This window comes from Cyprinodon variegatus, unplaced genomic scaffold, assembly GCF_000732505.1.
Source record: "Cyprinodon variegatus isolate N-32 unplaced genomic scaffold, C_variegatus-1.0 Scaffold85, whole genome shotgun sequence".
In the NCBI taxonomy this organism is placed as follows: domain Eukaryota; kingdom Metazoa; phylum Chordata; class Actinopteri; order Cyprinodontiformes; family Cyprinodontidae; genus Cyprinodon; species Cyprinodon variegatus.
The window spans coordinates 1,631,563-1,653,721 of record NW_015150538.1 but is presented as its reverse complement, the minus strand read 5'-3'; the positions used below and the strand labels follow the sequence as shown (position 1 = coordinate 1,653,721).

Genomic DNA, 22,159 nt, shown 5'->3' with positions numbered 1-22,159 from the left:
TTGAATGGGATTAAATTGATCTCAGAAAATACTGATCAGGACTTCTCATGTAAATCACACTTCAAAGAGGTTGGTAGAATTTCCTTCTTTCATCTAAAAAATATTGCAACAAAATAAAAATCTTAATTAATATCTTGTTCATTGGTGAAGCTGAGAAACTAGTCCATGCATTTGTTACTTCAAGGTTGGACTAATCATCCATCTCACATATAAAGCTTTAAAGGCCAAGCTCCATCTTACATCAGAGATCTGATTGTTCCTTATGTTCCTAACAGAGTACTTTGCTCTCAATCTGCAGGTTTACTAGTGGTTCCTAGAATTTCTAAAAGTAGAATGTCAGGCAGATCTTTTTGTTTTCAGGTTCCTCTCCTGTGGAACCAACTGCCAGTTTTAGTTCGTGAGGCAGACAGCCTGTCTAGTTTGAAGGCAGGGCTTGACATTTTCCTTTTTGATTAAGATTATATTTAAAAACATATTGATATATGCTTAGTCGCTGGGTGAGTAGATAGGTGGAGGTAACGTGTTAACAGTCTGATCTGGCGGGGGAGAATTTCAGTCGGGACAGATGTTTCTCCTTGGCTCTACCTTGGCCTTACTTCGGCTCTACCTTTCTTATACCTCATCCAAAACAGTTACTGTAGGTGATCCTGAGTTTTCAGTATTTGGGCTGCTATATGTTTGCGCTGCTAGATCACATGGGGACCACTGTTCTTCATTCTGCTTCATTCTTTCTCTATTCTCCCATTCTGCAGTGTTTGTCAAGTTCCATGCATGACTTTATGCTCGCTGCATTCTCTAATCATTGTAGCTTCATCTGTTCTGTTACCGTTTGGTTGTGACACCATCCTAGATTAAAATATCAGCTGTGTTGCTACTATCAATATCTGTTTATAGATATTGAAGCTTGGCTTGTTTCCAGTCTAGTCCTGTTTCTTTTTCTACTAATAGCAGAATTGTCTTGGAGCTCAGCTGTAGACCTAAACCTAATGAAGAATATGTGGCAATACTTGCACACTGATGTTATATACCTTGTGATGTGATACCTCCTCCCTTCCTCCAATATGACTGAAATCAAGCTGTTTTGCCAAGATGAACTTGCAACTATTTCAGTTGCTAGATGTGGAAATCTGGTAAAGGCATATACCCTAAAGATTTGGATATGTAATTGTGGGGAAAGATGTTTCTACCAAGTTTCTACCAAGTATTAAAATGGTCAGAATGCAAATGTATGGCATGCTTACAGGTATTTATTTATCAAAAAATAAATAAAGAAAGAAACAATATATAAATTTTGCTCATTTTGTTTGTCTATCACATAATTTCCCCCAAAAATATAATGAGGTTATTATTTTTGTTATACACTGAGACCGCTAACTGGTTGTTATAACAGATGTTTATACTATTATAATGTTATAACAGAGGTGTATTGTATTCTTTATTTCATTTTAAGTTTATAAGTATGATGAGTAGGATGATGACTAGTAACTTACATTTCTGAGGCCTTCCTTACTTCATTTACATCTAGAGCAGGTTATAAAATGAAAATGTTATTTTTTAATTTGGTTACTTTAACCTTGGAAAGAAAACATTGATTATTCATTAATTAGTTATAAGATTTTTTTTCACTTAAATATGTATTTTAAATATTGCTTGTTTTCTTTAAGATAAAAAATTTATGAATTTTGTCCACTCGGTGGCGCTCTAAGACTGCCAATAACCCAAAGTGTGAATCTGGAGAGCATGGGAAGGGGGTAAAGGTGGGAAAAAAGAGGCCCACACTTACCTCACACTCAGACAGAGCTATAATTTACTAATAGTGTGGGAGCCGCTGCCGCTGTTATCTTTTAATAGATTTGTACGGGAGAAAGCAGGTGCCTGTTGTTAATGCGTCCAATTGCCCAAGTTGCCTACAGAATTCAGGGCATCCATCACTGTCGTTGGTGGTGACACCCTGTCGTTCTACTTCATGCAGCGGGCCGGCCGGGCTGGGTTGGTAACAGATGAGGCTTCTCTCTCCTCCAGACGCCCACAGTCACACAGAGACAACCACCATGCTTGCTTGCACTACCATACACACACACAATGATACATATATATATATATATATATATATATACCTATATATATACCAGCATATGACTCTTAAAGGACAAATAAAACTCAAACATAATCTGACTTGAGGCATTATATTTTCTATGAAGTTTGCTTTCTGATGATTCTCACACCAAAAGATGTCATTTCTGAAGTCAACAAAAGCTCTCTATTTGAATGTTGTTGTTTTGTTTTTGTTTTTTTTGTTTTTTTTTTTGGGGGCCATAATTCATCTTGCTGCTTTTAATAGCGAATGGTTACTGTGGATCATATAAGTTGACATGTAATGGAGGCGAAGTAATACCAAGCTGGAGAATCTGAGTGATGTAGACTAGACTTACCTCATTATGAAATATAGACTGTCTACCAGGATGAACACATTTCGACTTTAGCAACTAACTATTAGAAAAAAGAAAACTCCCCAATACTTCATATTTAATACTCGTACACTCTCATCTAACTTTACTGACAGGCAAGCTGCTTCAAATCTAAGTAACCAGTTGAGCCATGATAGTAAATCATTCATTGCAGACGACATCTTAGCTTCTTCGCACCAAAACTGTCTGATTAAAAAGGCTAGCTGGCATAACATAATGAAAGGGTATAATGCCTTATTTGTTCTAAATAATCATTCAGATTTGAAACAGAGAAAAGAGTAATTGACTGCAAATTTTCATAACTTTACATTGATGAATGATTACATTTATTTTTCTCTTCTGAAGTGTGACAGAAATGTTAACTAAAGATGAAACCTACCTTAATAAGCAGTAAGGTGAGAAATCTAAACAACAAGCAAAGCCTTAGCTGTACAGAATATGACCTGGATGGAAGTAAAATGATCATGTTCAAGGAAGCTGAGTTTATTGCATCAAGCTCTGAACTTTGCCCAAATACCTCATATTGAGCGAGCATTTGGTGAGAAGGTTAAGGAATATCTTCATTATAAACAGGAAGAATATTTCAGCAGAACCTTGTCCATTTATAGGTGTTCGTCTTCTGTGACAAACTGCAGTTTTGAGAAGGTTATAAAAGAAGAAAAAGTATTTCCACCAACAATTTTTTTTCACAAGCGTGCCATAAACTATTACTTTGCAGAGTAGAAGACACAGAAAGGAAGAGGTAAAGATAAATTCGAGTCATATGAAAGGAATGTGCTTACTGTAGGAACAGAAAAAAAACACCTGATTGAGCCCAAGAGGTGTATCATTCATCAATCTACTATTTGGCCAAGGGCTCGTTTTTTAATGAATACATCTAAATGAAAGCAATCTTTGTTATTATTATCTAATATGGTACCTTAGGAAGTAAACTGCACTATTTTATATATTTCTTTAAAGATATATTCTATAAATTTCTTTATTCCGGGTAGCTTCCTTGTTGCAAAGCCTCTCCTTAAATGTTTTTTTTTTTTTTTTTAATTTTAGCTGAAATGTAAATATTTCTGCACTTTTCAGATTTGTGAGAACAGGAACGATAACCATCAGATAAAAGTTATCTCCATAACGTTATTTTATCAGTTTCCTTTTTTTAATCAATTCAAATCTAATAACATAAATTACTTTATAATGTTGACAGTTAAGTCTTCAAAATCTGGAAATACATTTTAACTTATTATATTTATTCCCCACTATATCAATTCCAAAGATTACTTTTATAATTTTTATCGAACATTTCGAAAAACAACTGTTAGAATGTATATTTCTGACCTAACCTGCAGTAAACCGCTATTAATTATGCCGGTGAAACAAAGTGGTACTAAAATGCTCCTCTTCTTTTCTTGGAATTCATGACCCTGTTTCACTCCTATAGCTTAGCTGGGGGCACCCTGTTGTGCGTGAGTTTGCCCTCCACCCTGAAAAACTCTGTGAGCAGCTGTGTTTCTTTAGACCCAGACTGAGAGCTGGAGGTGCCTGCTAATACCTTGTTAGAGCCGTTTCAGTTGACGGGTCTTGGTGGGGTCACTGTCAATACTGCTTTAGTTCAAGGGCCTTGATCTGCTGTATGTTGGATAAAACTGGGTACTAGTGAGCAGGCTGTTGATTCTCTGCACTATTACTATTTTCACTTTTGCATTGCTCTTATGACAGCCATGTGCTTTGATAAATTTTGATCAATTTGTATTATTCTTGTACTATTTTAAATTAGTTTTGTTTTTATTCTCCTTGATTATAAATTTTTCCTTTTACATATAAATCAAACTTATGAATGCAGTTTTTGTTTTGCAAAAAAACACACAGGTGTTGAACAGCATATGGAGGCTTTGACCCAGCTTCCTAACACTGACATTACTCCTAACATAAAACAGAACTCAACCTTTTGAACAACGTTTGCAGATTTTTCCAGGATGTTTCCGCTGTATGCTGTTTATAAGCATCAAACCAGTTTTATGTTCCCCCCCAGACACTCTCCTCATTACTCAAATCATCATGAACCTTCTCTTTCAAACTGACTTGAAAGAAAAAAAAAAATGTTGCAATGTGATCATATGCATAGTGGTAATAAAGAAATATTCACAGAGCACCTTATTAACATAATGTCTCTTCTGTTTTTTTAAGTCATCGTAAAAATACTTGAAAATTACTGCTTGCAAAAATAGACAGTAAGCTTTTCCAATCATATTATCAATGTCCAGTGAAAACTGGCTGCATCTGGTATAGTTAGCTCTGTATTATTTGCCCTAGAAACCGAATAAGTAAATTAAAATCACCATCAATGGCTTGGCTCTGCTAGTCAGCCGGCCTAAAAAGGACTTCTACAGAATCTCTTGCTTACGTTGAATACAAATTGGGCTGTGTGGAAGCAAATCTTCATGAGAAACAATAAATATATGAAATCTTAAGGAGCACTCCCATTGCTCCTATTTAGACAATTTAGAAAAATAAATAAATGAATCATTAATGTTGCTTCAATGCAGATAAGCTTGTCAACTGTTGGAGAACTTGGAAATATTCAGTCAATCCCTCTGCAGCCTCCATTTTTTCCACTGTTCGTTCAGTTCCCGTCTAAAAAAAAACAAAACAAAAACAGAAGTCAAACAAAAGAGAGGGGAAAGTCTTGCCAGTTAGCAGCTAATGAGACAAGCTTCTGAGGATATCCAAAGCCACAACGTGTTAACGTTTAAAAAATCCCCTCCCCATCTCTCTACTCCCTATACCTCGGCCTCCCCCATCTGCCCTTGGACCCAGCCTTTTGTAAAATGGCGAGGGCACCACTGAGGCCCTCTGTGTGATTATTCACACATGGCTGTGGCCCTGGTGCTTTGAGCGCAGGCTGATCATGGGAGCCAGGAAAAAAAAAGAGGATTTGTGTATGGATAATGTAAAAACACTCCAACTGACATTTAGCCAAGGTTTTCTTATTATTACTATTAATATGTTTTTTGTTACTTTTTTGCTCGTCTGTTTTAACCTCTGAACAGACATTTTACCCTTTAAAGATGTACACCTACATTAATTTAAATTAATCTGTTTTCATTATTGCTTTCATTAAGTAAAACCAGGCAATGTGTGGGTGGGTCGTGTTTGGGAATTTGGTAAGAAAAACGCATCCAATAAGTGAAAAATAATATGGCAAGAGAAATAACAGCAATCCCAGTTGCCTTTGTCCTGCTTTTTCGAAAATGATTTCTGCCTTGGAAGTGAGAATAAAATATGCTTTTGTAATAGATCTTTGGACAGCCTTGAATGATTTGCCACCAGAGTTCTTTTCCGGACTCATTTTCTCCAGGGTGTGTATTGGAAATGTGTTCAGAATCTCAGCAGGGGGAAATTAAATGTTAAGCTGGTCTAGAAGTGTTGCAGTAAACACCGACTGGATCAGGGAATTACATTCAGTGTGACGTTTGGACTTAAAAAAGCTGATGCATGGAACAGAGCAGTGCAAATTCTACTTTCCAAAGGGACGTCTAATTGATTCTGTGCTACATTACTAGTTTTCACACAGATATGGACATCTCACTTCAGTATGTGGCGATTGCTAAGATACAGCTCTCACAGCATCTTGCTGAAAACCTTATTTCTTTGTTTTTAATTCTAAAATCTCAGTGTTGTCTTTGTAGACTGCACCGCAGTACAGAATGCAACCTTAACCTTGGCAAAAACCCCTGAGCAAAACCAGAAAATTGAATTGAAAGAGAAGTTTGTGAACAAAATAATCCAGGGCTCCACTTGATGTGTTATTTGTCAGGGGCAGTGCGTTTGTGCATGTTAACTAACTGTGCCACCGAACTTGGCCTGCATGTAATAGGGTTCCAGCACAAACATTTTCTCCAAGGGGCTTCAATTATTAATTCTCTCTGAACACATCCATAAATGAATAATGAAATAAATAATGAAAATGTTATTACTTTTGGCAGCTGGGTCATTTCCCGTTTTCCTGCTTATTCTTCCACTTGTTTCCTACTAATTAACTTTCCAAGGAGTTGTCCTCGTTTTTTGGGGGGAAAAAAGATAAATTAATCTGATCTCAGCTGTGGGCAAAGAAAACATCCAGAACATCACATAATTCTATCTATGTCTTTTTTTTTTTGTCATGGCAAGTAAAGGAAAAATGTAAATACAGTGCCTGGTAAAAGTATTCATTCCCTTTGAGATTGGCTGTATTTAATCCTAAAACAACCACAAAACTTGGTTTGTCTACCTGAATATTTTGTTTTTGAGATGGAAATAGTAAATTGCACCTGAAGTTAAAGGAAAATGATGCTCAGATTAATTTAGTTAAATAAGATTATTAAAGTTTAACACTAGATCAAATCTTGTGAAAGCTAATGCATACAGATCATTCCAAGAATAAATCCGGCTGTTCTGTGAAGGCCTGGATCTTATCTATTTATTTGTATTATTCATTTTCTTTCTCCAAACAGTGTAAGGATACCAGAGGACAAAGCAAGTAGTGTGAATATAAAGTTGAGTAGATGTATAAAGTAGGATATAAATCACTTAAAGTTATGGCAGCATTTAATTTTCTTTTGGGAATGATAAACTATTTTTTGAATTAAACTGAACTGAATAACAATATATGCCTGTCAGTCCTTCTGGAAAAAGAAAGACAACTAACCATGCAAACAGAATGTTAAGCAGCAAAGCAGCCGACAGGCCTACAGTGAACCAGGAGGGACTTCAGGATTATCCATAGCTATGGTGACAGAGTCCCTACAGAAACAGGTTAAGAAATCATTAGTCCTGCAGTTCAAAAATGCTGCTTCTGTGTGAGAAAAGTAAGATCAAAACAAAGCCAAACAAATTCTCCTTGACAGTCTAAAGCATACGGCTAATAGGGAATACAGCAAACATGGAAGACGGTGATCTGGTATTATGTAACTAAACTGATCTAACTTATCTGCATACAAGGAGCTATGAATGGCAGAAAATTAACACCAAAGACATACTGTGGTGGCAGCATCATGTGCTGGGACTGTTTTCTCTTTACCAAGGACAGAAAAGGCCAGAGTTAATGGGAAAATGAAAGGAGCTAAAAACACAAGACTTGAAAATTGATAGTCACAAGCACTCACAGTTTAAGCTTACAGACCTTGAGATTTTTGAACACAAGAGTGGGCAGTTTGCTAAACTGGCACACCCCAAAACATTTCCAGCTGGAAATGCAAGGCGGCTGAAGACATATGCATGACGGTTGCCACACTTCTTCAATTTGTATTTTGTATCATTCAGTTTACAGGAATGTCACAAAAAAAAATCCAGTAAAATATATGAAAGTCTTTGATTGCAATCTGACAAACTGCATTAAAGATAAAGTTGTAGGCTACGGGTATTTTAGCAAATCACCTGCATACATGTTTTTCTTAAATAGTTTAATCAAAGCAAGGCATAATAACACTACAGAAATGTCTTAACTATAACTGCTATCTGATACTCATTAATTAACACTCCAGTCTTGTGTGTGACAATAAAGTGAAAGAGGAAGTCCTTTTGGCAATGCCTAATTTAGCAAATCAAGGTTTCCTTCCTTGCTAGCCCTGATTCCCCTCATGGCCTTAAGATGCATGCCCTCTGCCCCATGCCATGCAGTTCAAAGCTTGTGTGCTGGGACAGAGGCTTGGCGATAAGTAGCCCTCATTTAATATGGATCTTTAAGAGGGCCATAACGCTAAAGCCTCAATGAAAGTGCTTCCCCCTCGTATCCCTCCGGCATTGCTACATCGATGGCTCTTCTCTCTCTCTCTCTCTCTCTCTCTCTCTCTCTCTCTCTCTCTCCCTCATTATAGTCACTGCAGCTCTGTTTTAAACTGCTCCTTCCTTCTTCCCTTCATTTTACTGTTAATTAGTTTGCTTTGTAATGTTAGACGGGCGGACAGAGCAACTTTGGGAGTGTTTGGCTGCCATCTGTGTGTGCATAGATCTAACCATGTACAGATGGCGAGTCCATATCGACAGGTTGCTCCTGGTGGGGAAAAAAGCAAACAGTTTTGGTTAAGATTTATGGCTAATCTTACAGGTGACTGTTTATGCTGTTATGATTAGTCATCTATCACAAAAAAGGAAATTCAAGGGAAGACTGTGAATATTCCATAAGTGAATTATATTCCATTAAAACTGAAATTTCCTTTCAGAGCTTTCAGAGCCTTCGCCCAATTCAAAATTAGGTATAGAAAATGAAAAGGGAAGCAAATATATCTAATCTGTTTACCACACGATGTTATACAAATGCTCTGCAAACTTGGCCAAGATTATGCAACATAAGAAATTAAGTGAATCAGAAAGTTGGAGAAGAAGTTAGATAACAAGGTTACAAAATTACAATATATATATATATTTTTTTTTATTTATTTATTTTTATTATTATTATTATTTTTTTAATTTCATTGTATCAGTGATTTTTCTTCTGCATGTTTTGTCACTTACTTTGTATCCCCAAAAAGTACCTCTTGCTAGTGAGAACCTGACCCTGTCAGTTTCAGTTCAGTGCCTAATGCTTTCAGTTGGGTATTAATAACCCCCTCCCACAATTAAAAATGAGTTAGCCATATTTTTAATGGCTTACTGCCATATGTTTGTGGTGATGTCTAGGAGAGAAAGTGAACCCACGTAAAACGTACAACGTTAAATTTCATTCTCTCTGTCTTTAATTGACATTTAATAAAAAAATAAATCAACATCATTGCGATAGAAACTGAAACTTTTAACCTGTATAGGATGGCTTTTCAACTCCCCTGATTAATCAAATTACACAACATCGCACAAAAAAGACATATTGTATGATTTTTGCATATAATTTTTTTTTTTTTTGCAGCACACCTTTGAATCTTCTTTATTTCATGTCTTTTATCAAAATATATTTGCCAATCTCTTTGACTGCAGATCTTTCTTGATTCCTTGTTATTTTTCTATGGATGGTTAATTGTTAATTGAAATCCTTGTTGTAAAAGGTAGGCTCTATCCGCTTAGGATAATTCCAGTTAACATAATTGATAACATGTTTTTGCTATTTCAATTAATGTAGATATTTGATCAATTTTAACTTTTGAAAACCACATATTTTTTCTTCTCTTGTCTTAATATGATTTATTTTCTCATATGTCACTTTATATTTAAATATATTAATTCAAAATAATCTTAAAGCATACAAAACTTGCAGTGGAACACTGTTATGCATTTCAGAATTGTGTGTGCAGCAGCAGAAAATAATGCCTGTTCACATCCATACTGCAGTTTTGTCAAATATGATCAAATGAAGCTTTATTAATTCATATAATATGTTGGCTGACACCTTCTTTATTACCAAAGTTGGAAAAAAGCTAGGGGTACAAGGTGTTGCAGTATGGCATTTTATTGCATCAGAGGAAAATCTATATTTTCAGTCAATCTGCTTACAAATATCACACCTTTACGCTTATCCCTCCTTATTTGCCAGTCTTTCATAATATGTTTATAAAATAGTTTGGTGATGACTACAAGCCTGTAAAGCAGTACAAGTGCAGCATTATCAATTAAAGCCCTTTTTGCGCTTTAAAAAAAACTGCCCAAGAAAGAAAAATACGATGGGGGAAAAAAAACAGTCTATTGCTTTGTTCATTTCTTCCCATAGCTTTCTCTCTTTTCTACTCTCCCCAAGGTTCTATTAGGAAATAGATCCCAGGTGTTCGATAAGCCTGTAGTGGACATGACAGCAGTGCAATCAAGTGTATAAATTTAATTGCAGGCTCATTTTGTGCCGTTTATTAGCCGTTTAGGGGCACATCGCTCCACTTGAACCCTGTTATTGCCAGACAGAACAGCTGTTTGGTTCTTTTTGTCCAATAGTTTTTTTTTAAGTTAAATATGGCATACGTATTAATCTATACTACATAAATATGCAGTATTTACTATGCGGTAAAAGGAAGTATTATGCAGTAAAAAGGAAAAATAAAACAGCTCAAATATGAGTAAAAAACATGTTTTTAAAGCTCATAGTCAAACAAAAAACTCCCAAATAGTGAAGCAAAAAAATATAAAAGCAAAAAAAAGAAAACTTGATTCCTCTATCCTCGATTTTTGTGGCCGGACCGTGCCACACATCAAGGGGCCCGGAAGACACACTCTCACTGGGTGAAACCTTCTTCTGGTGTGACACGCCATTAATAAAAAGCCCCCCGAAAAAGCTCAGCTAATTGTTACCATGCACTCGGCCTCACTGTTCCTATAAATCATCCCGCTAATTGCAACAAATTGTGGCCTGACATTAAGCTATGATTCCGAACCAGCAAATATTCATCAACATTGCAACTAGCCCCATAAAACACAGAGCCCCACCATTTCCCAGGCTTAATATATATCTACCATCTTACTCCCCCATTATTTATGGATTTTTCTTGTCCTCAGCATTTTAAGTGGAGCACGGTGAGTGACTGAGAAGCAATTTTGTTTATTCATTATATCAATGGATTAAAAAGCAGGTATATGTAACTGCAGTCAAATGACCAGCTTTAGACCTTGTTTTCCATCTTTGAAACATTGTACTGTCTTCTCTGATCATTACTCAGTTGCCTGTTGCAGAAAAATTACCATACGTAAACGTTCTGTATATCTTTGAATGTTGCTTTTCTTTCTCCTGTCTGTTTTTCAATGTTGTTTACCAAGAGCTCATTAGTGCTTTGGCTTCTTAGGAAGAGCTCGGACTGTCGCCAAGCAGTCATATGATAGAGCATTTAACCTCCCATGCGATGTTTATTTCATGCAGACAAAAAGCTAGTTAAATCACTTTCTCCATAGTCTGACAGTCACCATAACTGTCACAGCATATGATCTATTTGGCGGCCTGATGCATTACCACTGCTAATGTTTCGCCCCAGTTACTGTTCAAAAACAGCAACAGCATGTGTCTAAACTCTACCTAATAGGTCTTCCCCCAGGTGTGCATCAGGAGCTAAAGATGTCAGGGTTAAAGGTCAGGATCTGATTTGTTATGTAGGAGTTCATGGGGAATTTTAAAGTGGACTGATCAATTCCACACCACCAGCGTGCACATAAATCAATTCCGTCATCTGGAGAGGAAGAATGCATATGTGCACGTGGATTGGTGGAATGTGCGGGTGCACATGCACGACTGGACTCGCAGAGGCGATAGCATAATTAATCATAAATCTCTTTTGGCACTGTGTGAGCATGTTTTTATCGCCTCGTCTTCGCTTATTAAATTTTCCCTCCCGTTTATCGCTCTGTTTTAAATTGTAGAGGCCCTGGCTGCCTTAGTAGACCACAGTAACTTGCCATACCAAAGGGAAATACATGACTGTCCAAAGAAGAGGGGGAGCCAAAAAAAAAAAAAAACATTCTTCCCTTAGACAATGTTAAGCATTGACTGGCTTATTACTGTGTTCTCTGATTTAGCTAGATGTGTTCAAGGATCCTTTCCGTGGTGAAAAAAGGTCAGCTGCTCTTAGATGTGCTCAACTAGAATACTAACACTGTCCTTATTCAAATGATCTGCTCCAGCGCTTATTAAATTGATGGTCCAGGCGCTCTAATTTAATAGTGTTGCAGTGCAGGAGAGGGACACAGCTGCAGTCACTGGTGAATTAGGTGCTTCTGAAGCAAAGTTCAAGCAGGAGCCCCCTTTGCTTTTGGGATGCATTTTTCCCAACAAATTAGCAGTCAGTGGTGCTACGCAATTAATTAGTGCAAACCAGGAAAAGCTTGTCCTTTAATAAGGTGCTTTTCTCTCACTTACACCTCTCCCACACACAGAAATATCGCTCCCCATCTTGTCATACCTTACTTCCTCTCTAATAGCTGTCTCCTGTTTTTTTTTTTTTTCCCATTCTTCTTGTCTATATTTTCTAAAGATATCCTTTTCACTGAAGAGAAAAAAAACTGATGGAATGGGTTCATAAAAGGTTGGCTTTAAAGCTATTTGATGTTTGTCTGTTTAATTAAAGTTCTTGTATCAGACTCTAATTTATCCTCAAGCTTGTGATTGATTAGTCACTTTTTGTTTATATCATTTTGGCTGTAACCGTGCACTGTTAATACTTTCCATTATATATCTCATTGGGGCTTTCTTAAAACACCATCTGAAAAATGACCAGCCACTTTGACATCTTTCAGTCAGGCTTCTGTGCTCACCATAGTTCAGAGACTCCCCTTGTCTAGGTGTTCAATGACGTCTGTATAACAGCAGACTGTGCAATAACCATAGTGTTGGACCTTAGTGCAGCATTCAACACTGTTGATCACTCTGTCTTATTAGAGTGCTTGGAAACCTTGGTTAGCCTTTCTGCTAAAGCAATGCAGTGGTTTAAATCCTACTTAAAGGACAAGGCCTTTCTGTGTCACTATCTTAATATCAAAGACCAAGAAATAGGATGTACTGTTCCCCAAGGGGTTCATCTTAGGTTCCCTCCTATTCAATATCTACACGCTCCCCCTAATGCCACCAGGTGACTATGAACTCATCCAAGCGCTGGGTAAATGCCAACATTTTTTTTTTTTGATTTTCTTTTTCCAGCTTTTCTTCATCTATATCCAAATAAAACTGAGATGATTATTTTTGGACCAAAGGAAGAGAGTTAAAAAGTTAGCACATAGTTTCAATTAATAGAGCCATAAAAACAAAAATCAGGTTTCGCAATGCAGTGATAGGAATCTTTTAATGGCACATAAAGGCCTTCTATAACTTTTATACACTTCTATAAGAAAACTTCCACGATTAAAGGAATAATATATCAGCAGAACAAAGAAAAATGAATTGACGTAGTCATCTTTAGTAGAACTTATTATTGCAACTTTGCCTGAAAGTTGATCAGACAGCTGCAGTTGATCCAGAGTGGTGCTGCCAGCGTTCTCATCAAAGCTAGAAAAGGGACATCGCCTCGGGTCTAAAGTCATTACACTGGCTTCATGTATCTCAGAGAATAAACATTAAATAATTTCTGTTAGTTTATTGATCACAGAATAGATTTGTATCGAAATAATTTACAGAGTTGCTGTCAGTATATCAACTACTGCGACCTCTCAGGTCTTTTGTATACACAGAACACAAACCAAACATGGGAAAAAACTTTTAGCTTTCCACTAAGCATCTTACCTCATATGGAATAAACTCCTTGGAAACTGCTAAAGTGCTGAAACCCTAAAATGCTTCAGATTGAGAAAAAAAATGTATTTGTTTAGTGTAGCCTTTGACTATGCTATGTAGACATTATTCTAAAGTTTTCAGTCCAAATTTAATTACATTTGTTTAGCAATCATTTTATCTTAGATATATTATAATTTTATTTTATTAATTAACTTTTATTCTCTTTAATTATTCATGTTTCCTTTTTTGCCACTACATATACTTTTTTTTCTTATGTACAGCAATGTAAATTTTCTTGCAAATGAAATGTGCAATTTAAATAAACTTGTCTTTCCCTACCTTAACCTTTGTAGCTTTTCTGCTGCAGAAAACTAGTTTTAATAGAGAAGAGTTTTACATACTTTTTGAAAACTGAATACTCCATTTGGAGTTTAGTTTAGTTTTTCTCATAAAAAGGAAACCACTTCCAGCTAATATCTAAGTTATAGGTATGGGTTTTGAGCTCTAACTGCTAGAAAATATATTTTCTATTTTGTTCTCACCGGTTGCAAGTTTAAAAAAACTATTTTAGTGAAGTTGTCATTTAATATTTTGTTATGTAAATGTATATGTAATAATTGTGCCCTAAGTGGACTTCTGTTTGAGTTTCTTTAATTTCCACTTTGATTTGTGTTATTCTGTGTTTCCTTGTTCAGTAGTTTGTCCTCCATTTTGAGTTATATTTAAGCAGTGTTGTAAGTTCTGAGTGCCAGTCTCCTTTCCCTTAGCTCCTTCTAGTTACTTCTGTCTACACCTGCTCCCTATCAGATAATAAGTCCTCCCATTGTTTCAGTCTCCCACATGTACAGCTCCTGTTCAGTTACTTGTAGCTACTTTCTTGTTGTTACTTGGCTCCCCATGTGTGTTTTCCCCTGACATCTCCAGGTTTTTGGTTACATGTATGTTGGGTCTTGGATTTTGTTTCTGTTGCCTTTTTGATTTCATTAAACCAGTAAATTTCTCTCAATATATAAACCTCTCACTCTTCCCGAAATGCAAATTAGAGTCCACCAACTTGAGGAGACAGTTTTTTTTTTGTCATGATGCTACAACAAAAGTAGTAAAATATTTTTGAAAAAGCTAACCTTTCATTAAATGGGCGGATTTACAAACTTTAGATGTCAAATGAGTTCTGATGATGACATGATGATTATTGCAAGCATTAAAAAACAAACATTATTTCATAGAACTTGTGCACATTATTCTGTGGTAACGACTCCAAATCAATGCCCTCTGTGAAGCTAGGCTGAATGCTGAACATGGAGTACATTGTGCCATAAATAAGGGTGATAGAGCTCAATCAGTGCTGACAGAGGTCTGTTTCCTCCTACTCAAACACACAAGCATGAAACCTGGCCCAGTGCCTGCTTATTACCTCCCTTTCTCGAGTAATAGACTCTAGTGAAGCCAGTCAGCATTGTTGTTTTGAGATTGATGTGACCTTGATACCATTTAGTGCAGTGATTTGTTTATTGGCACTTATTTTGATGTGTGTGGACGTAAGCCTTAAAAGCCAGAGCCAAACTCCATCATTCACACAAACATGTGCACATATCCACACAGTAAAGAAGATAAACTTGGGAAAAAACAGCTAAAAAAATGAAAGGGAAGAAGACATAAAGGAGATAAAGTAGAAGAGATATACTCCTGGGGCAGATTACATAATACATCATTCACAAACCATTGTTGCCAATATGTCTTTTATACTCCTTAAATTGCTGTTGCCATCACAAGTCTCCCTCTGCGCTTTGACAAATGCATCACAATACACACAAACATATTGTATTCTCTCTCTGTACAGTTTGTGTACAGTTAGTGGAGTCTATCACATGCCTCCTGGGATGCTGTAGCACGGAGAGAAAAGCTGGTGTCGAGCAAGAGTACTGTACGGTATTGATGGAGCTATGTTTCTGTTAGGCAGTGAAAACAAAGTCTCCCTGATGCACAGCGGAGTGTAGGGGGATCAATAGATGGGGAGCGCTTCATTTCCTCGGGCTTCCACTGAAGAAACACTCACTGATGTGTCAGGGCTGCCGCAGCTGTTGCTTTGACACAGACGAGATACAAACCAGCGTACCGCACCGTTTGAGGATAGAGAAAGAGACACACACAAATATATGTACACACACACATTTTTGATGGCTGTATGCAGACAATATGATGTGGGAAAAGGAAAGGTCAGTGTTGAGTCACATTGTGCTGCATAACAATAACAAGAAACAGACATGGGGTGACGTGAGAAGGTGGGTTTTACTAAAAGACGGGATATAACAAGACATAAGCCAGAGTGATTGGAAAGGGAATGGCCAATGCACAGGATGGAACAAGACACGTGATTGTGTGCTAAGGGAAGAGTTAGGTTGGCGCGTGGGGTAACACAAGCCAGAGCCTGGGGCGACCACAGAGAGTAGAGAGCCCAGCTGTCACCTCAGTCAGCCCCTTCTCTGGGGGCAACTGTCAATCAGCAGCCCCTTATATCACTCCGTCATTGAAGCTAATTGCTATCGTCACCCCAAGAGACCCAGAGGATGCCATAGCAAGTGCAATTGCCCTTTTGGAATGACAACACGGATTCCAAACGAGAGATAAAGGAGATGCAGCAGATCCAGAGAGGATAATCAAAGGTGGATCTGGTAGAGTTTTAATAAAGCTCTGCAAATATTAAAGGACGGATCACAAAAAAATGTTACTGAAACAGCACACGTCATGGCCCCACAGAGTAAATGCTGCGGGTATTTGTTGATTCGGCTAAGCAGAATCACTCAGCAACACATCTTTATGCATTGAGATACACAAAGACACACTCTCTCTTACATACTCTTACACAGAGTTTTTCACACATATGCACACAGCAATAGCCCTAATGAAAATAAGATGGATGCCTTGCGAGAGATGGTTGGTTGTGTTATTAATTGCTGTCTGTCCCCTCCTACTGATAATGATGGCCTGTATCCTGGAGAATTTGCAGGGAATAGATTTTATTTAGAAGGATTATTTATTGTCCTCTTCATTGGGGGAGTGGTGTGTTTAGAAAAGTGAGGGTTTAAATAATGGCCTGCGCAAGATAAGTCCTCACGTTAATTCCTCTGGTGCTTCTTCTTTTCATGACACCTCATGAAGCACTGGTCTCACATTATGCAGATGTTTGCCCTGCAGACTCTGGGACCTCAGATGTGGGATTTATTTTAACAGTAGTTTTTGAAACTCGTTTTGAAAACAAATATAAAAAAGTATACCTTTGCACCTTTTCAAATTTCTTTTAGATTTTATTTCATTGACGTACACATATGGTCTTATTCAATACATTAGTGTACTCTTAAATTATTCAGTCATTTTAAAATGTGAAAAAATGTGTAGATTAATTTAATGATTTTTTTCAACCTTCTATTTCTACTCAATTTGTTTTTTTTTTTCTGTTTACTGTATTGCAATATTACATCAGACCCAAAAATAATATATTTAACATAGAAAAAACAGCATACTGAAAAAGCATAAAGTTTGTTATTTTCAGAATGTACTTAAGCCTCATTGGAACACATATTTTAATTAATTCAACATGACTCTGTATACCTTTCAAAATAATGTCCTCTGATCATGTATGATCAAGACTGAGGAACAGAGGTCAGGGATAAAGTTGTGAAGATGTATAAAGCAGGATCACTTTGTAAGACATATTATTTTGTATTCAGATTTTATAGAGGACTTTTTAGTTTGTCATCCAAGAGTCTTAAACAACAGTAGAAGTGTACAGCTACCAAGAAAACAAATATTTTTGGCAAGCAGAACATTGATCCAAATAAGCAGGCAAGAAGTCCATACTAACACTGGGACAGCAGCAAAGATGAAACGGCTTAGGTTGGAGATTCTATTGGTCGGATAAATATCTGTTTTGGAAGAATTGAAAGAAAGTCATGGTGCCACTGCTACCTGAACTCACAATCCTTGCAGTAAAACATATAGGTGGCCCAATTATGCTGTGGAGATATATATGCTAACATGGTCATACCTTATGGAAATATGAATGAAAAATAAGATAATTCTGGAAGAAAACTGATTAGAGGCAGCAAAAACACTAAGTGGGAGAAGGTTCATCTTCCTATAGGACATTAGACCCTACTCGCAAAAACTGGAATTTTGCGCGAGGGGCTGGACCATGGTTTGCGGGTGATTTAACAAGAGCGATTGCGTAACTGGTGGCAGGTGCAAAACTGTTGGAGACGCCCTATTTAAATGATGGTTTTGCGCGTTTTGTGGTTTGCGGCAAAGTAGTTTGTAGTTTCTACAAACTAGTGCATTAAGAAATTTAAATCTTACAGTGATATATAAAGAAAAAAACTTTGGCAACCTTTATTCCCTAAGGTGGTATGTGGCTGAATTTCTACTTCACTGCAGTAAAAAAAAAACAACAACAACAAAAAACAGGTGTTTTGTATTGGCCTGTACAAAAATGCACATACCAAATGGCTCACAAGAAGTGACCGTGGATGAGATTACGCATCCCCGCAGCATTGGCATGTTGCTCCACAGGCGCAGGGGGAGAACCCCGACCCTGTCGGACAGCACTTCTGAAAAACGAGATTGGGAGATCCCAGCTCTCGCTGCAACCGTACGCTGGAATGACCCAGATGCAAAAAAGTGCAATGTTGCAAGGAGTTTTGTGATATCTGGTATTGCGTGGGTCCTCCTTGTGGCTGGCTCCAAATCCATTCGGAGTTCCCCCAACAGCTCCAAAATGTCAATGCTGGATAAACGACATGTTTTGATGATCGTTTCCTCCTTCATTCCAAAAATATTCACACGGAGTGAAAAAAATGCGTTCTCTGCGTCTCCTTGCTTCATTTCGATGTCTCCTTCTTGCGACAATAACCGCTGCCATGTGTGCGCAATTACGCATACAGACCATTTGCACCTTCTTTTGAAACGTGTTAAATATAGAGTCAGATACCGTTAGCAAAATTGTTTTTAGGTTTGATAAATCACTTTGCGAGTGCTAAATTAATATATTTACATGTTCTCCTCCCACAAGACGCACTTTTGCGTGTAAACGCCCCATATTGCATATTCATTGCAGAAAAAGTACTAAATGGATAAGAGGCGCTATTTAGCACGTTTTAAAGACCAAATCTTTTTAGCACGCTGTTGATAGATCAGTTTGGACATTTTTTAGCGTGCGCAGTGAAATAGCTCACGTTTTTATACACGCAAACCTTTGATAGATCCGGCCCTAAGTGTACGTGTACAGCCACATTTAGACTGAAGCTTATCAAATGGCTAGTCAAAGTAAAACCTTAACACAAATAATAAAGGACCTTAATTGTTGTTTATAGATTATCACCATCTGATTGGGCTTGAGCTATCTCACAAAAGGATTAGGAATATATCTTATGCATACTGTAAATTTGCCACTTTGGTCAATATATTTCAAAAGATCTGACTTTAGAAAGCATAATTTTCTCTTAGTTTACATTTTATGCAGTGCAATTTGTTGGTCTGTCACATCCAAATCAAAAGAAATGCACTGAAGTTAGTAGTTGTTACTTATCAAAATGCGAGGACATTCTGCAAGGTGGTGTATGTTCATTTTTCTCTTTGGTATGGGATTTTAGTTTTCATTTTTATGTTTTATTGTCCCTCTAAGCTTTTTCACTAAGCTTCAGTGTATATTTTACAAGTCAACATTCAGTTGCATGATAACTGTTAAAAAAAAACACATCCAGCTCTACTGCAATTTTTGCTGAAATAAAAAAATGATTCCTGTCAAAAAATACAGAGGAAAGAAAAGGAAAAATAACACCCACATGTGTTCCAGGATGGTTAGGTCTGCTGTGTTTTCTCATTTATTTCTGTAGCTTCTCTGGAGTGCAGAAGGACAGCATTATCATATGATAGCACAGCCAACCTAACCTCCAATCCCACTGCTCTCTTACAACATATAAATCAGGATGCTTGGTGTCATGGCGCCTGGAGGCGTGGCAGCTGCTGTGACATGGAGGATTCTGGTGTGGGTGTGAAATCACTTGACCTCCAGAATTAACCTTTCAGAGAGTGAACGGCGGCTTGCCTCTCCTCAGCAGGCTAGGAACAAAAGAGGCCTGGTATTGATTAAAATCCACAGCACATACTTGGTATTAAACACTGGCTTAGATGCCCATGTTCCCCAAACAACCCTTAACTCAATGTCCGTACTACTTTCCTCCACATGCACACGCACAAGATTCATAGATTTCTTTTTTCCTCTGCCAGTATCCCTGACTGGACATATATGGGCATAAAACATACAAAGCTACGGACTCAGAGGGCACAGGAGTAAGGCTGATAGTTGGTTTAGCTCAGGGTGGCAAGGGTCACAAGAGATGATACAGAAAGACAGAGCAGGGAAGGTCTGGGTCTCCGGGGTGATCAGTGTTTTGTCATCTGCAGTGATGTTTACTTTTTTCTCAGTGCAGGTTCTCCTCCGTTTATCCCCTCCCTATTCTCTGGATCAATACTCTGCATCCACAAAGGTCTGGGATAAGGCATACAAGCATGTGAGTCAGTCAACACTTACTGAGCTAAAGGATATGGAGGCTGAAGTCTCCCAGGGTACAGCTCGTGTTCCATCACCTTTCCTCCCACTTTACTGAATCCATGTGGTGTCAGATGCTGCATTTATATAATGTAGGTAGAAGGGAGATTCATACAGCTTCCTTGGAAAGGTGTTCATAATCTATTTTCTTTTTTAACTTTAAAATTATGGATTGTTGTATCATTTATTGGGTTTTCATGTAATACACCAATACAAAGAGGTTCTTTGTAACAAGAAAGTGGAATAAAACTTATATGTTGTTTTCAAAGAAAAGTGCTTGTATCTAATAAGATCAAGACTGAATTTTGTGCCTGACAGCAAAACACAACGCTCTTAAATATCACAAAAGTCTTAAGATACAGTTCTAAGAGGGAAACATGGAAGTGACAGCATTATGCTGTGGGGATGCTTCTCCTCAACAGAGACAGGTGAGCTGATTAGAGTTGATTTATAGAGTGCAGGAAAATTATTAACAAGGACATTAACTCTGAACATAAAGCAAGAACTGCCAATGAGTGAAATAATCTAGTCGAACTCCAGGCATAAATATAAATGAGAATTAATGGCAATGCTTTAACTATAACGTTTTTTGCAAAAGTCATAGTATTTTGCAAAATATGCGTGCAGCCTATATATGTATCTATACATGTGCTAAAAAATACCCCCAATGACTTACACCTGTAATTAGAGCATTTCTTTTATTCCACAAGGTACTGAGTAAATTCAGCTGAGAACAAATGCTTAACACACTTTTTATTATTTCATTTATGTTTTTTCATTATAAAAATTTTTAAAAACAATTTACCATAACATGTTTAGCAGAAACATCATACTTTTTGAATTGCTCTAAAATAGTTGTATAAACCCCAAAAATCAACCATAATGTACGGCAAACAATAAATAATGATGCATTTTACTAATATTATGGCATTTTAGATACTTAATCTGTCTTTAAATGAAGTAATCGATAAATAGATTTTCTGGAATCAGGAATTATTAAGTTTTTTTTGCATAGTAAATTGTAAAAAGGAGACAAATTATGGATAATCTTTAAAAAGTAGAAATTTTACATAAATTTGCCTGAGGTGTCTGGACCACATGGAAAACATAAACTTCATTGTGAAATTTGCTTTCTGAATCCAAGATCTATCACATAAAAGCTGCAAAATAAACAACACAAAAAAAGCCTTCCACCTCATGATGGTGAGCAGGTCTTGAACAATAAAACGCATTCAGCTCCTCAGACAAGCTCCACTAGCCTCACAGGCGCACTTCTCTCTGTAAGGCTGCCCTTTGATTATAAATGGTCCATCACAAGGCTGTTAGTTCGTTTAAAGCCGATGGTAACTGTGCTCCACACACCTTAACCTCAGATGCAGGACGGGGGTCGCTTTTCACGGGGAACGCCAGCATCTGTTCCAGGAAATGCCCGTCTCGTTCAGGCCTAATTGTCGTTCCTCCATGAGAAGGCTGGTAAGTGAGAGCAGGATGGTAGGGTGGTGGTGGGGGCTGTCACGTTCCCGTCACATCCCAATGGTCCGGTAAATAGAGCGTGTGAGAGAACCCCCCTCCTCCTAAGTTACTGACGGACGAATGGCCTACCATCCCTCCCCTTTCCCTCCTCCATCCTCCATCCCCAACAATTCCTTAGCTCTCTCAGCCGCTTATTTATCTCTACTCTGTCATGTTATTCATATGACTAGAAAATAATTAATTGCTGCAGCCAGTGATGATTTATGATATGACTGACATAATTAATGATACACATCAATTTTTCTCCTTAATTGAAGGGGGCTGTAGTTATGGCACCAAGAAAGTCCATCTTCTTGAAAATCTGAAGAAAAAAAAAAACTTTACACTAATTCACATCACCCTGAAATAACTTCCACCTCCCTTTAGACACTTGTTCTCATTCTATCAAATTCAAACTTCTTTTCTAGAGGCTCAGACTTA

General features: G+C 37.3%; 1 long non-coding RNA gene across 1 annotated transcript; it reads right to left on the bottom strand.

Annotated features, from left to right (window-relative positions):
• Positions 1 to 4,650: 4,650 nt before the first annotated feature.
• On the bottom strand, positions 4,651 to 21,717 carry LOC107083825. Its single transcript, XR_001481197.1, has 3 exons — positions 21,569 to 21,717; positions 7,147 to 7,241; positions 4,651 to 5,093 (listed from the first exon to the last, which is right to left on the bottom strand). It is a non-coding gene; the product is annotated as an uncharacterized LOC107083825 (long non-coding RNA).
• Between the last annotated feature and the right edge of the window lie 442 nt (positions 21,718 to 22,159).